Below are 17,687 nucleotides of genomic sequence, written 5' to 3'. Positions count from 1 at the left end.
TGACTTGTATGATTAGAACAATTTAACCTGACCACTACAACTGTCTATTTAAATACAAATCCTTTTATAAAATAAAATTAACATCAAACAATGATTTACTAAGGGGGAGACTAAGGGGGAGTGATCGATATACACTATTTTATGTTTCTTTCCATTTACAGTATTTTGTCATCATCAAAAAGGGAGAGAATGTGGAAGAACATATGTACATGATTTTGATGATGTTAAAGCATTATAGAAAATAAAAGGCCAAGTTAAAGCAAGTTGATCAAGAAGCAAAATCTCAAGTAATAACTAGATAAGTCTTGACTACTTAGCTTAATATGTAAAATGAACTTTTAAAAGAATTGCAAATTTTACTTGGCCATTAAAATAAGAATTTCAAGATTTAATCTTCTTGAATATATAAGAGTAAGTTTTTATATCCTTTTAAAAAGAAAGTTAAAAGACTATTCAAAAAGATTTTACAAAAATATTTTTGACTGATAACTATAAAAGTTTCCTATATCAAAAAATTTATATAGCAAATGTTTTAATAATTGTCTGGTAATCGATTACCAGAGCAAGGAAACTTCTTGATTCAAATTTAAAATACAAAAATGTGTTTTGGTAATCGATTACCAGACCTTGTAATCAATTACCAGAAGAGGGAACTTCAAAAATTTATAAGTAGAAAGAAAAGAAGTCAGAACTGAAAGAAGTCAGAACTGAAAGGTGTGCTTTTTGAAAGTACCAGAGCTTTCTATTTATATGCATCAGGCATCGCCGGAATGACCTGTTTTGAACCCGGAATGGCCTGTTCTGGACTCTTACATTATGTGTAAAATTCACATCCAGAACGGCCTGTTCTCAAACCAGAACGACCCGTTCTGGGGTTGCATTTAACCCATAACGGCCATATTTGGAATGCCCCGTTCTGAACTAGGATTACAAACCTTTTTAGTAGTTTGGAACGGCCCTTTCCAATTTGGGAACGAGTCGTTATGGGCTACTAAATCACCCCTATTGGGCTTTGGGCCCTCGTACAATCTGTGAAAATCGGGCTGTTACAATTCTCCTCTCCTGTTTAAAATTTTGTCCCTGAAATTCACCTGAAAACAGAAATAGGTAGGCTCCTTGGATCTTGCTTTCTAATTCCCATGCAACTTCACTACCTTACTTATGTACAACTCTAACAATATCACCAAGGAATGTTTATTATCAACGAGGGTAAGGCAAGTAAACTTGGTGAGTCTATCTACTATAACCAAAAAAGAATCAAATTTCTTAATCATCTTAGGCAAGCCTACAACCAAGGTTTATCTACACACCATTTCACTTCCAAAATGGGATGTCTAAGGGCTGCAAAAGTCCTATAGACTTCTAACATACTAAACATGAGTACACAAATTCCTCTACTCCTCACTTCACCTTAGGCCACTACGCTTCCGCTGCACCACTCTGATACATCTTAGTAGCTCCTAAATGAATGCTAAGAGTACTCTTATGTCCTTCCTCTAAGATCATCTTCCTTAATTCGGGATTACTAAGCACCCAAGTTTTGTTCTTGCACCTCAAAACAACGTCGATTCCTACTCAGAAAAGGTTATCTATACTCCTACCAATCTTCTCCACTTGGTTCACTAAGAAAGGCTCTAACTCCTAGGCTTCTCTAATCTCGTCCATTAATTCACTAGTCACTTTCGACATACCCAATCCAATGCCCTAAAGGGTGAGCTCACACATCATGCTTAAGTCTCTAAATTCTTCTATCAGATCCAACCTTTAAATCATCAAAGATGATAGGTGAATGGTCATCCTAATCAAGGCATCTGCCACAATATTAGTTTTACTTCTATGATCCTCTCCAAAGATCAAGCACCTAAGTGTAAGTTCACTAGGTATACATATCAGATCTCTAATTTCACCACTCCATCTACACCCAAGTCAAACTCTTATCCATCACCTTATCTTATAGCCTCACGTTTTACCACAAAAAATGAATAATCTAAATGTGCTTTTCCAATTCCCTTTGTCAATCCATTAGTTACTCGAGTCATACCTAGTTTCACACTACTAGGAGTAATCTCACAAGTCAAACTTAAATCCTTAGACCGAGCCAAAAGGTCCATCTCTCTAATCTTAAGGGAAGTTAACTGTAGAGGCTTCCTACTCAAAGCATCGACCACCACATTGGCTTTACCCAAATAAAAAATAAGATCAAAATCTTATTCCTTAAGAAATTCCAACTATCTCTTTTGTCTCATATTTAACTCATTTGGTCAAAAGATAATTAAGGCTCTTATGATTACTAAATACCTCAAGCTTAGAATCATATAGGTGGTGTCTCCAAATATTAAAATCGCTAACTCAAGGTCATGGGTAAGGTAATTCCTCTCATGAATTCTCAATTTCCTAGAAGCATAAACTACTACTGTTCCTTCTTGCATCAACACTTTGTCCAAACCTATCTTACAAGCAAAACTATATACCACAAAAGACTTACTAAAATCTAGTACTATTAACACTAATCAATCTTTCGTTAAGAATTGAAAACTACTCTCACACATACTATCCCACACAAAGACAACACTCTTCCTAGTCAATCTAGTCAAAGGTAATGCTATCTTAGAAATTTACTCAATAAATCTCCAATAACAATGAGCTAATCTAAGAAAACTCCTAACCTCACTAACTAACTTAGGTATCTCCCACTTAAGCACAACTTCTACCTTAAATAGATCTATATTATACCTCCGGTAGAAATTACAAGACCTAGAAAATTCACTTCATACAATCAAAAATCATACTTAGATAACTTAGCTTAAAGTTGTCTTGGATATATCTTCACCCTTAACTCTAATATGATGATATCACATCCTAAGGTCAATCTCACTAAACCCACAAACATTCACTAATTGATCCATAAGGTCATCTATCCTCATATCAACATACATGCATATCAAATCATATTAGAATACCTACTTTAAACCTTCATATGTACCATCCTTAAGCATGTATGAATCAATCACCGTTTACTCCATATAGCATGTACATGAACCAAATTTACCACATAACATCATACAACCTTAAACAACCTTTCAATCCATATGATAACACCTCAGAACATCATAACCAAATCAGTTTTTATTCTTGCATTGCCTAACAACTCAAAACATCATGACACCGTACATATCCCTTCAACAATTATCAAAGAAAATGATACCTAGAGATTTATACTCATCCAAATGATATAAAACCTATCTCAAAAGAAATCTAAGAGAATAAGCTACAACTCTTATGAAGACATAAGATTATAAAAAAATCATCTTCTTAGCTAAAAATTCAAAAACCACAACAAATATATTTAGCGCTTACGACTAGACTTCTGATCACCAAAGCCACTATAAATGGAGTTCTAGACCTCCCTTTTACTTGATTCTAGTTCCATTAGAAAGATAACATCCAAGGCTACAACTTTTATGAAGACCACAAAATCTAATTCTATCATAACATTTGTACTAGCACAATAAAACTGCAGTGCAAACATCTCCTACACCAGACAAAAATAGTGTATCAACATCTAAGGCCACGGAAATACCTCAATCCTTTCAAACTCACACCTCAAATTCATATCCAAGATTCCCACTAAAATCCTAAACCAAAAAAACTCACATATTCATCACAAAAGAATTAGAAAATAAAACTTACATGCTACCTAAACCATAAAAGTTTAACATGCAAGCACTAACTCCAAAAATCATCAACACTTCAATCTCTCCTTAAGAATACCAAAACTCCAATTCTCAACATACAACTTCCTTGGATTCAATCGCTATAACTATAGATTTCAGAAACTCCACCAATCGTAAACTCTTAATACACTCGACAAATTAATGTCTCGCCCATATCCAAGGTTCTAATAGTTCTAGTTGGTTAGCACAAGGCTTCGTCCACTACTACTAGCACATATGCTCACAACACGAGCGATACCACTCAACCACTACTTCTTACGTAAGCAAGAAGTATCAAAACAAATAAGCAATCATGAATAGCATCAACTAAGCTATATCATGTCTTTCAGCCAAATTCTGAGAAAACAATACACAAGTAAGCACAACACTAATAACACAAGGGAAACATCAATATCATCATCATTATCCTCATCATAAAGCAAAACATTGTTAGAGTACACACAATTAAATAATAACAAACATAATTAATCATCATACTAGCATATCAATAAGTTCCACAATCAATTCATTCCATCATTCCATCATTCATCTACCAAACAAGCATAGTAGACTCATAACTCACGACCGATTGGATCGACCTGCTCTGATACCACTAAATGTGACACCCTTACTACCCCAACACATATATTGTAATAATGTAAATAAACTAAGGAAATAAATTTTTCAACATCGGTAAAAGGGTTCACATAAAAACCTTTAGAAACATTATTCAATATCCAAAATATTTTGAAAATAAAACTTGGCAAATAAAACATAAGAGGTTACAAAATGTTTTCAAAATAATAAGTACAACTCCATATAAAAATAAAATCCATGTCCTAGAAATCCTCTGCCCCGATGTCACAATATCAGAGCATACCCATAATTCAACTGTTGGCATTCTAGATGCCACTCACAGCCAGATCTTCCTCACCTAAAACATCCACAAATTGTACCATGAGAAAAGAAAACATCTTTATGTAAAGAACACAAGGAAAAACACAACATAATCTTATCATAACTCATCAATTAATGAAGTCTTTACAAGCATATCCATACATTTAGAGCTGTCAAAATGGGTTTGGCCCGATGAGCCAACCCGGCCCACCACGGGTTCGAGTCGGGTTAGGTAGAAAAAAATTTGAAATTTTCAATACAGGTCAAATTTGAACCTAACTCACTAACAACCCGGCTCACTCGGGTTGAACTCGTGGTGAGTCGGGCTAGCCCACCAACCCGTGATTAATTTTTTTTTAAAAAAATACAATAATTATTGGGTCGTAGTGCAGCCCAACATGAGACAATAATGATTTAATGTTGGATTGTGATTTGTAATTTTTATGATTTTGGATTGTATTTGATGTTTAAGATGATTTTGGATTATATTTGAAGTTTAAGATAATTTTGGATTATATTTATCTATTTGAGATTATTTAGATTTGATTTGATTGTATTTAAAATTATCATTTAATGTTTGGGATGAATGATTCATTTATGGATGTCTTAATTAATAATCTCATATTTTTAAAATAGGTTTAAATTTTTGGTCTTTAGTTGTATATTAAGAAAAAAAAATGAAAAAAATTATTTTTTTTAAAGGTGAGCCAACCCGTTTAACCCACCAACCCGTGGTGGGCCGGGTCGGGTTCAATTTTTTTGAGCTCACTGATAAATGAGCTAGGTTGGGTTGGCCCACCAAATGGTCAACCTGTGGTGGGCCGGGCTGGGCTGGGCCGGGTAGCCCATTTTGACAACTCTACATACATTCTAATTTTATCAATCATGCATCATATTCACATCACAATTTGACAATCACACCAATCTATTACAAATCTTGCAATTAACACTATGCCAATGGTCACTCCACCTCAAGGTCGTGCCACTCTAGACATAAGTGATACGTATTAATTTCCTCACTCATCCCACACTATGCTAGGGGCACGTCATCCCTGTAGCATCACTTACCCAGGGTCGTCTCATCCCTGGTCATATGTGCGAGGAACCACAATCACATCACATCAAAAATCATCACAAATCTTACAATTAATACTATGTCAAGGTCACGCTACCCTTGTAGCAGCCTAGGGTCGTGACCCCTGACATAATATTGTGCCAAGGTCACGCTACCCTTTTAGCAGCCTAGGGTCGTGCTCACCCCTGACATAACACTGTGCCAAGGTCACGCTATCCTTTTAGTAGCCTAGGGTTGTGCTCACCCCTGGTCATCAGTATGAGGATCCACAATCACATCTCATTCACATTTCAAACATCTCATTTCATGTCAACATACTCACATCATGTTATCAATTCAATAATAAGACAGTAGATATAATGTATATACGAAGGCATCACACCACATTCCATATCTAGATCATCAATTTTACCAAATAATATAACAATCACATTTATAAATTAACATAAAACTCGACGAAATCATCAATTTAGTAGAATTTTAACTCAATTAGTAAAACCCCCAATTTTTTCAAAACCTAACTCATAGACACTTTTCTACAATTTCGTTCTCTCTCCCAGATCATCATTTTTGCAAATTAAATATATATTTCTAATCCTCAATACATACAAAATCTAATGGGATCATCAATTCCTCAAACAGAAACAATTATAAAATTACCCATAATTCTAAGGGACTCTTTCTCTACCCAATTCCCTCATGTAACTCTACATACAAATAATCCCCTCTTTCTCTACCTAATTCCCTCATGTAACTCTGCATACAAATAATCCCATTTTCCTCCGTACCTCGATAAGCAGTAGTTGAAACTAGAGTAGGATCTGGTTGGTCTCCTCCTCTGAGTTCCCCTCGGTCTTCAGAGAATGTAGAAGGAAAAGAAGTCAGAATTGAAAGAAGTCAGAACTGAAAGGTGTGCTTTTTGAGAGTGTCAGAGCTCTCTATTTATAGGCATCAGGCATCGCCGGAACGACCCGTTTTGAACCCGGAACGGCCTGTTATGGACTCTTACGTTATGTGTAAAATTCACATCCAGAACGGCCTTTTCTCAAACCAGAACGGCCCGTTCTGGGGTTGCATTTAACCCATAACGGCCATATTTGGAATGTCCCGTTCTGAACTAGGATTACAAGCCTTTTTAGTAGTTTGGAACGACCCGTTCCAATTTGGGAACAACCCGTTCTAGGCTACTAAATCACCCCTATTGGGCTTTGAGCCCTCGTACAATCTGTGAAAATCGGGCTGTTATACTTTCTTGTATTTCTATTTTGGGTAAATAGTAATTTAGGAGGGGTGCAAGTAGCAAAGGCAATTAGACATACTAGGCTTCGAAGGCCCAAGAACACCTTCCCCTTCTAGCCAAGTGGACGTCCACTTGCTATGCCAAGTGGAATTTGCCCAACATGGAGGGGACAAGGTTGTCTCTTGGTTGTTCCAAGAGGTAACATGTCACATAACCCTTACCTAGTCACACCAAGCACGCCATGCCACATGGCAAACTATCATTGACTCTTCTAAATCTAGGATGGTGACATGAGTTACAGTTACCTTACTTGTCCACATGGCAAGCTCTCATTTTTCATTCTAGATCTAAGAAAGTAACATATGATAGTGATATGGCCAAATAGGTTAGGATTAATTAGGGTTAAGTAGTTTTAGTTCAAGTTAGTCTAACTTTGGTTAATTTTAAGCCTAAGTTAGTCTAGCTTGCACTAGAAGCTACTCAACTCTATATATAGCTTTTCTTTTACTTCATTTGTCATTTTTGAGCAAATATGAGATATATCTTCTTGATTTCTCTGTTCCCAAAGTTGTAGTTCTCTCTTGGAGAATCTTCTCCTTAAGACCTTTTATTAAGGATTTTCTCCTTATGATAAAGTTACAACCATTGCTTATCTTCCTCTCAAAGGAAGTAGGGTGCCAACCTCAACCACTGTTGAAGCTTCTTGAAGCATGGAGTCACCATGAAAAAATATAGGGCTACAACTAGAAGTTAGTTGAAGAGATTTCTCAATCATCCTTCAACCTAGTTTCATTAGTGTTTCTTTCTCTGTTCTATGTAAAGATTGTATGTAAAGATTGTATGATTTCTCTAGTCTTCACTTTTTTTAGACTATTATGTTCCTTATAATTATTATGTATCTTCTATACACCTATAACCATTTCTCTCTTCTATACTACAATACCTACATTAAATTAAGTCCATTCTTTTTTATATATATAATTTAATTTTTATTTAAATAAAATATATAGAGACACAAAATGCTTCTACTTCATTATTATTATTATTATTATTATTATTATTATTATTATTATTATTATTATTATTATATAAATATTTTTTTATAACGATTTTTATGTCAACATTTTATTAGATCATTACACCTTTTAATTGTCTATAAAAAAATTTAAAAAATCAAGAGATGTTTTCTTTTAATAATTAACATTTTTTTTTTCACCTAACAAGTGCTCGCACTCTTTCAACAATCACCCATTTCGTTATCTATCTTTTTATTTTATCTTTATTTTTAAAAATTAACACTTGTAGTTCATAATGATCGAAGTTGATTATGAGTGATAATAATATTAAAACATCATAGACACCCATTCTTTTACGATATAGCAAGAGAACAAATCGTGTTGAGGTACTTCTTTAGGGTACGATAGGTAGTTGACTGCTGGACATAAAGTTAAAAAACAAAACACATTGAGAATTGAGATGCATCAAAACAAAATATGAGATTATATGCAGTATCATATCATATACTCAATAATAATAAGAACCGGCTAAATCTTATCTTTTATCAAAAGTTAAAAATGCTTTTGTCAGAAGATATTTTGTTTTTCCCACCCTTGATCTTATCTGCATCTTGTAATATATAGTATGAAAGTTCATAAATGCCTTTAGGTGGATGCTGATCCACTCACATTTCTAATTTTCTACTTTGCTACACATTATCTCATCATATTATTTATTTCTTTTTGGAAAAGAAAGCAACGGGTCTGTTAATCTTGGGTCCACAATATGCATTTGGCCTTAGGAATCTGGTTCTCTTAATGAAAAGTATGGGGTGTCTCTCTCTGAATCAATGCATTTGGGTTCAAAATATTGCATTTGGGTTATGTGAGTAAATCCCTAAGAAATGTGTAGACTTGGCAGCATATGGTAAAGGCATGCTTCCCTTACCATAACCTCAATTATTGCCCTAAGGCCATGTTAGTTGTCTCCTTTACTATTTTTTTCTTTTAACCCTAACCATAACTTCAATTGTTGGACTAAATCCATGTTGGTTGTCTCCTTTCCACCATATATATGCAAATTTGGCAAAACAATTGTACTCTTTGGTCGAACACTTTTAGGTCATCCATGTAACCGAAAGGCTTGATCCTTTTAAACACTTGAATTGAATTTTCCCATTTTTGGGGGGCATGGAAGCTTGCAGATCATAAGGGGGAATATAAGTTGCACAAGTTAAGGTGTTGGGGAGCTTTTGATTGGGTCAAATTGCAATGTCTGTGTCTAGTACTTTGAGTCACTCCACGCATGCCCCATTGATGATGACAAAATTGTCAGAGTACTATCTAGCTGGTTGATTCATTGAGGATTTTTTTGACCATGAATTAATTGAGACGAAAGAAAAAGCCGAATTTTATGGCTTAGAGTGCTCTCAGCCTCACACACATGCAGCATAGGATAAAATGAGGGTAGGTGATTAGATTGGCAATTAGGTATTATCCTCTTCAGTAATTGAAGCAAATTAGGCACGCCTTAATCTTAACACGTCTTATCAATGACTAGAGAGGATCTCACTACCCCATGCCCATGGCCAACCATGAAACCACGCACTCTTGTTTTCTTGGAGTCTTGTGTAGCATGCTCCATATATAGACTAGAGGAATAGCTAGGCTCAGAAGATTAATTACCATATCATAACTATGATCCAAGTGTGCATCGTACCATTCATGAGTTAAATCAAATTCCCGAAACAGGAATAGGATACATATATATATAAATGGCAGAATAAATCGTATTATTATGGGTATTTCTTTTTTAACGTATTTTATTTTGTATCTGAGGTCGAAATTTGAATCTTAACAAATTAGTTAAGATTAGAAATCATGTCAATTAATGTTAGAATAAGATTGCGTAAACATTCTCTATCTTTTTATTCTTATAATATTTTTTTAACTATTTAAAGGATATTATACAAATATGCTTAGCCATTATATTAATTTCTTTTAATCATTTAGATAAAAAAACATTACAACATGATTTACTATAAACAGATGGATAAATTGTTGACAGTATAGAAAAGAGCGTAAAGTATATTTAGTTAAATAATAATAATTATATATATAACTGAAAAATATATAGTATCCCACTTGCTGACACTTACAAAAGTTACGATATATATTTCATATATATATTATACTATGATATATTATTATAAAACTAAAAATAGTTTAATATTAATAAAAAAATCAACATATTTGTCAAATATATATATATATATATTCATTAAATTTTGATAACTTTTATCATCAAGAATGAAAATAGTATACCATATATAGATATTATTTTTAACTTTATATACTTTTGCATTTTTTTTCAATATCATACACAATTTTTCTATACTTATTCAAAAATAAATAAAAAATGTCAACACAAATTTATGAATCTCTATATATTTTACTCTAAATTAATATGGTCAACTTTAATCTAAATATTATCAACTTTAGTCGTCATCATGATTATAGATTATTTTATAGCCGAAATTTGAATAATGAATATTGATTGTTATGTGAGCACTAATGAATATCGTGTGAAACATACTCTATAATCACCACAAAAAACAGAATAACCATAAAAGGAAAAGAAGACTTTAGTTTCTGATAATTATACCTTAAAATTTGGTTAGTGGCAAGAATTAGAAACATATAGAATGTCCCTGCAAATTGTCCCCCGCTCCCTCTTTGCAAATCACCCTGATTGATGTGGAGGAAAAAAACATAAGGATGGAAAAGAATAAAGTATATATTTAAACTTTTAACTTTTCTTGTTTATTTTATATTCAATTATACAAAAAAAATTATTCTATATGTTTTTTTATTATTTTTATTTTCTTTCGAACACACCATATCATTGCTAAGGTTGATAAATAATAAAAAAAGAGTGGGAATATCGGGGGGAAAATTACATAAGTACAAATGAATAAAACTGAAAATCTGGGGGAAAAATTTATTTGCTGATGGTCGAAAGAGTGAATAGCTTTGAGACGAGAATAAGTCAGATCTAAAATAGAAACTTATAATTTAGTCTGTTAATTCATTATTTTAAGTATATGGCCAAATATTTTACTTAATATTCAAAGAAAAATACTAAAACATATACTCAAATATATTTTTATATACTTTTGTATTATATATTAAAGTTTATTAAAAGTTATTTATAATAATGTCTAACACTAGATAAGTCTTGTTTTGTAATGTCTAAGAATTGTGTTTCTAGTATTTTTTTACTTTCTATATATTATATTTATTATTCAAAGTCTCAAATTTAAATTTTGTAGATAAAAAAATGTAATTAAGAGAAAACATACTACTAAAAATAATATACAGGTCAGATTCTCTAATAAAAAATAATGTGACACCTTATATCCCAAAACATAATAAATAAGAATTTTCTTTTAAAAAGACAATAAAATAAAATCATTATAAAAATATATTTGAACTTAATTCATCTAGTAGAAAGGTTTTCAAAACATTACTTTAAAATCAATGCATGAGAAACTTTAACCAAATTCAAAATAAGACATAAACTATCTAATTACACATAAGGATGACAAATAAACCTGTACCCATGAGTAATATCTGAACTCTTCCTATCTTTGACGGGAAATACTTGATTTGACCAAGTACAGGTTTGGGTATGGGTAAAACGTGAAATATTAAATCAGGGACGGAGACTGGTATATACTTACCTGCCCCGTCACTATCCTCATCCTCGGTTTCACTTGCAAGATGAATTCTATTTTTGATTTGAGAAATTTCAATTTATTTTGTTATTTCAACTCAACATTGTGGTTGTTTATTTGTGACATTACTAAACATTTGTGGTTGCTTAATTGGTAAGATTTTAATTATGTGTAGTTGTTTAATTTGTAAGATTTTAATTATGTGTAGTTATTTAATTATTAAGAAGTCTCTCTTGATTAAAATATGAGATAAACAAACAACTCAATTACTATTGTAATATAACAAAAAGATACACTAAAATATTGTGAATTTCTTTTACAAAAAAAAATAATTTTTTATGGGTATGGGTACGAGTATACCCGATACCCAACGAGAATAGGGATGAGACAAAAATTACATACCCATCAAGTATCAGAGATGAGAACGAGGATGGGTTTGAATCGTGGAGACAGGGATGACTATCATGAAAGTTGTACCTAATCCGCCCCGTTGTCATGCCTAATTACTTAAATCCATCAGAAACATAAAATACCATAAAATAAACTTCATTATAACTATAAATGCAAAAGCACAAATTCTTCGTCATGATGTTATACTATCAGATCAAGAATCTTCACAATCAAAGAAGTTTTAAGCTTCGTCTCTATCAAACACTTCTCCTTATACCTAATTTATATTAATTGTAAGTGGTGATCAACCAAACAGACACACAAACACAACCCTAGGGAGTGAGAATACATCTATTATATGTATAACACAAATAAGGTGTAGGAATAATACTAAAGACATATTTCATGATCATGGCTTCATACATATAGTTATATTCACTTCCATCATTCAAAGTCATACTCAATATATTTGTCACTCTACATTCATTCATCAATAACAACCATCCATCTCATTCAAAATATCTCAATCATAAAAATAAGGCTCATGCAATGTGATAAGCTACTAGAGAGAAGCTACACTAAGAGAACCCTAAGAAAGATTTTTCAATCCAGTAATATCCTGACTTTTCATTCAATTGTTCCAACTAAATAGCAATAGACAAATTGGGCTCCAGTAAACATAATTTCCAGCCCAACAACAAAGAAAATAGCAAGTTAAACTAAAGCCCAATATCAATTTAAACAATGAAATCTTTGCTCCAAATGGGTGCAGACTTGATGCGCTTATCATTACTCCGCGGCCCAACAACGACCTTGTCCGCAAGGTCAGTGGAAGTGAAGCATGGATTGGTCACAAGGGGGAAGGTACGGATCGAAGATGACGTGGCCGTCGCAGATGCGTTTGTGTTTGTTACTGCCCCATCTAATGGACCGCATGGAACCCGCGTGGAGGAAGCTTCGTGAGTGACTTCAGCACGTGTTGGGGTAAGTGGGGTGACAGAGGTTGTCTTGGAATGTGAAAGAGTAGGTGAAAGATTAATCGTGGCCGTCCGTGAATGATCCAACGGTGCAGCTGGAAGCGAAAGTGGAACGTTTTCTTTAATGAGGGGGAAACGATGTGGCACAGACCTAGAGGGGTCTCGGGAAGTCTCAGAAAATTCCTGGTCACGAATAGGTGTGGGCGTGCCCGACGGAGGGTTTTGAACGTCACTGGTTGAGATTTGGGTTTCGTCACTGCGGCATAAAACTGAGTCTGGAGGTAAAGGTTGGTGGTGTAGTGAAGGATCATTACCAATATAAGGGCGGAGCTTAGAAATGTGAAAAACCGGATGCAGCTTGGAAGACGATGGTAACTCTAGCTCATAAGCGACAGCGCCGATGCGACGATGAACACGAAAAGGACCATAGAAACGTCTCGCGAGTTTTTGATTGGTGCGACGATGGAGGGAAACCTGTCGATAAGGCTGAAGTCGAAGGAGGACCCAATCACCCACCTCGAAGGTATGATCCTTTCTCTTTTGATCTGCCAAACTTTTCATTCGCTGTTGCGCAACTCGTAAGGTGTTTTTGATGTCTAATAATGTGTGGTGATGTTGTTGAAGCAGATCAGCAACCGAAGGAGAGTTTGTATCTGGCGGAGATAATAGATCCATGACAGAGGGAGGTTGGCGGCCATAGACCACGTGAAAAGGGGAAGTCCGCAAACTAGAATGAAAGCTAGTATTATACCAGTGTTCAGCTAAATGGAGATAGCCAAACCAGGAGCGGGGGTTATCAGCAACAAAGCAGCGCAAAAACGCCTCAAGGGTACGGTTGACGACCTCACTCTGGCCATCCGTTTGCGGGTGGTAAGCAGAGCTAAAACGGAGTTTCGTACCAGCAGCCTTAAAGAGTTGCTTCCAAAAGATACTCAGGAAGATAGGGTCTCGGTCAGAGACGATGGAACGAGGAAAACCATGAAGACGAAATATCTCATGCATAAAGCGATGGGCAAGCTGAACAGCGGTAAAATGAGTCGGTAAAGCGATGAAATGGGCGGATTTACTTAAACGATCACAGACGACCCAAATCGAAGTGTACCCATGAGAGCATGGAAGACAGGTAATAAAATCCATACTTAAATCTTCCCATATTTTGTGTGGTGTTGGTAAGGGTTGAAGTAACCCGAGGGGTTTGTGGGTTGGATTTTTGGACAGCTGACAGATCTCACACTTGCGGATGAAATCCTTGAGATCTTTAGCCAGAGAAGGCCAGTAGAAAGAAGCTGCAAGACGAAACAAACTCGGCTTGAACCCGGAGTGTCCAGCAGTGGGTGAGCTATGGAATTCTGCCATGAGTTGTGAACGAAAATCAGCATGGGGAGGCACAAAAAGGCGTTGATGAAAATACAGTAAGTTATCCTTAACTGTATAAATTGCTGCTTTCTCATCATTATTCAAACATTTAGTAACGAGATCCTTTCCTTCTGAATTTTGGGTGAAATACTGCCTCCACTGTTGCAAGTATTGGGGAATGACGGAAGAAATGGCTAACAACAAGGAAACGTCTGACATTAGAGGTGGTCTAGACAAAGCATCCGCAGCAAGGTTGTGTTTGCCTGGGCGGTACAGTACTTCAAAATCAAACCCGAGTAGTTTGGAAAGCCATTTTTGTTGCTCCGGGGTGTGGAGGTCCTGAGTGAGGAGATGTTGAAGACTTTGCTGGTCAGTGATGATTTTGAACTTGCGACCTAACAGGTATTGTCGCCATTTTTTAACAGCTTCAATTATGGCATACATTTCCCTGACATAAACTGATTCAGTTTTCATCTTGGTGCCTAATTTCTTGCTGAAAAATGCAATAGGATGGTGGTTTTGGGAGAGGACGGCGCCAACAGCAATGGCAGAAGCATCAGTTTCCAACACAAATGGTTGACTAAAGTCGGGAAGGCACAAAGTAGGATTACTTGTAATTTTTTTCTTAAGTTCTGTAAAGGCCTGTTGAGCCTGCTCATTCCATTGGTACTTAATAACCTTAAGTAGATCGGTGAGGGGAGCGGCAACAGCGGCATAGTTGCGGATGAATCGCCGGTAAAAACCAGTGAGACCCAAGAATCCGCGTAGGGCAGTCAACGTGAGTGGCACGGGCCAGTCCTGAATGGCCTTCACCTTCTCAGGGTCTGGGAAGACCCCTGTCCCTGTGATAACATGACCCAAATATGAAATTGACTGCACTCCAAACACACACTTAGACAATTTTGCATAATAATGATTTTCTGATAATAAGTGCAAAACGCAGCGTAAATGATCCAAGTGGGCCGTGAATGAGTCACTATAGACCAGAATGTCATCAAAGAAAACCAAGACAAATTTTCGTAAAAATGGTCTTAGTAAATCATTCATAGCTGACTGAAATGTGGAAGGGGCATTTGATAAACCAAATGGCATCACCAAAAATTCATAATGGCCATCAAATGTCCGAAAAGCAGTTTTATGTATATCTGAAGGGTGAAGTTGAATTTGATGATACCCAGACCGTAGATCAATCTTAGAAAACACCTTAGCATGGCCTAACTCATCTAGTAGCTCATCAATTGTGGGAATAGGAAAGCGATCCTTAATTGTTAAGGCGTTGAGTGCCCTGTAATCGACACAAAAACGCCATGTTCCATCTTTCTTTTTCACCAATAGAACCGGGGAAGAATAAGGGCTAGTGCTAGGCCGTATAATCCCATCTTGAAGCATTTCAGAAATTAATTGGGTGATAATTTCCTTTTGATAGTGGGGGTATCTGTATGGGCGGACATTGACTGGAGAAGAATTGGGTTGGAGGGGAATATGGTGGTCATGAGGGCGTGAGGGTGGTAAGCTGTGTGGTTTTTGAAAGACATTCTCATAGGATTGGAGAATGGTAGTAATATCTGGGTGAAGGTTAGAAGTATCAAGTGAGCTAGGGACATTAGTAGTGGGAACAATGGATAATAAATGGTACTGGGCTATGGCTTGTTGGTGAATCAGGATAGATAATTGGTGAAACGAGGCTGGGGTGGGAAGGTGGGAAGTCCCAGTAATGGTAAGGGGTTGGTTATTATGGGTAAAAGAAAATGATGGTATGGCAAAATCAGCTTGAACAGGCCCTAACGTTCTCAACCAAGAAAGGCCCAAAACAATATCAGCACCTTCAATGGGTAAAACGTATAATGAAACTTCGAATTCATGCTGCTGAAACAAAATAGGAACTGATGGACAAACTTTAGAACATGAGATATGCTCTCCGTTGCCGACCATCACTTTAAAAGGTGTGGTAGGAATAGTAGCTAGATTAAGAAATCGAGCCACTCGAGGTTGTACAATATTGTGGGAGCTGCCAGTATCTACCAAGATATTAACGGTATGGCCTCGAATTAAGCCTTGAAACTTGAAATTTTGGGCACCCACCTGGCCTGTTAAAGCATAAGTTGATAATTGGAAATGAGAACCAGGGTCAGAGGGACCTTCATCCGAAGCAGCAATGTCGAGATTAGAGTCCACCGTAGCGGAGTCTGGAATATCATCATCCAAAAGCAACAAAAATTTCGGTGTAGAGCACTTATGACCGAAAAAATATTTTTCATCACAATGAAAACATAAACCCGCAGCACGCCTGTCGTGTAGTTGTTGTTGGGATAATTTTTTTATGGGTATGGTGGTGGGGGTGGTGGAAGGAATAGGTTTATGAATGGTTGAAGTCGAAGAAGATAGGGAAGTGGGAAAAGTAGGAGGGTTGGCTACAGGGTGAGGGCGAGTGAACTGGGGTTTGGTATCATTCAATTTATCCTCCACTAGTCTGGCAAGGCCAATAGCTTGATTGATTGAATTGGGTTGTAGAATCTTAAGCTCACGTTTAATGCTAGGCTTCAATCCAGAGATGAAACAATTAAGAATGGAGAGTGGAGATAAACCATAGACCTGATTAGAGAGTTTCTCAAAAGCGGTTTGATATTCAGCCACGGACCCTGTTTGACGTAACTTAAAGAGATCTTGTTCATGATTAGCGTAAGCCAAAGGACCAAAACGTAACTGAAGCGCCTGAGAAAACTGAGTCCAGTCCCCTAATTGATAGTTGGTATGCAACCACTTAAACCAACTGAGTGCTTCACCCCTCATATAAAATCCTGCAATAGAAACTCGTTGATCCCATGGAACCTGATAAAATAAAAAATATTGGTCAGCCTGAAATAACCAGTCCAGTGGTTCCGAACCATCAAATTCACTAAGATGGAGTTTCGGAGGGCGAATGGGAGACCCATACGGTTGAGAGTTGAAAGGGTTTGGAGAAGGGTTGATATATGAGGTTGGTTGGGGCATACATGGGGGTGGTTGTGTGCCAGGGATGGTCAAGGGTTGTGTAAAGAACCCTTGTGCTGGAATTGACGAAATGGGTATGGTGGGTGCAGCTGAGTGAGTGAAATGGGAATTTGAGGTAGGAATGGCCATATTTATAGTGGAGGTATGTGGGTGAGGTGGAGGGAAGGATGTAGCAGTAGGGGAAATCGTTGGGGAGGTAGTAGGGTTTGGGGGAAATTGGGCTAATAGGTTGGATAAAAGGGTGGTTAGGGATTCATGATTGGAAGCATTCAATTTGATTTGGGATTCGAACTGAGACTGTAAAGCAGCTACTTGA

This window comes from Cajanus cajan, chromosome 3, assembly GCF_000230855.2.
Source record: "Cajanus cajan strain Asha chromosome 3, NIPB_CcT2T_4, whole genome shotgun sequence".
In the NCBI taxonomy this organism is placed as follows: domain Eukaryota; kingdom Viridiplantae; phylum Streptophyta; class Magnoliopsida; order Fabales; family Fabaceae; genus Cajanus; species Cajanus cajan.
The sequence above is the reverse complement of the archived record's forward strand: the minus strand, read 5'-3'. Positions refer to the sequence as shown.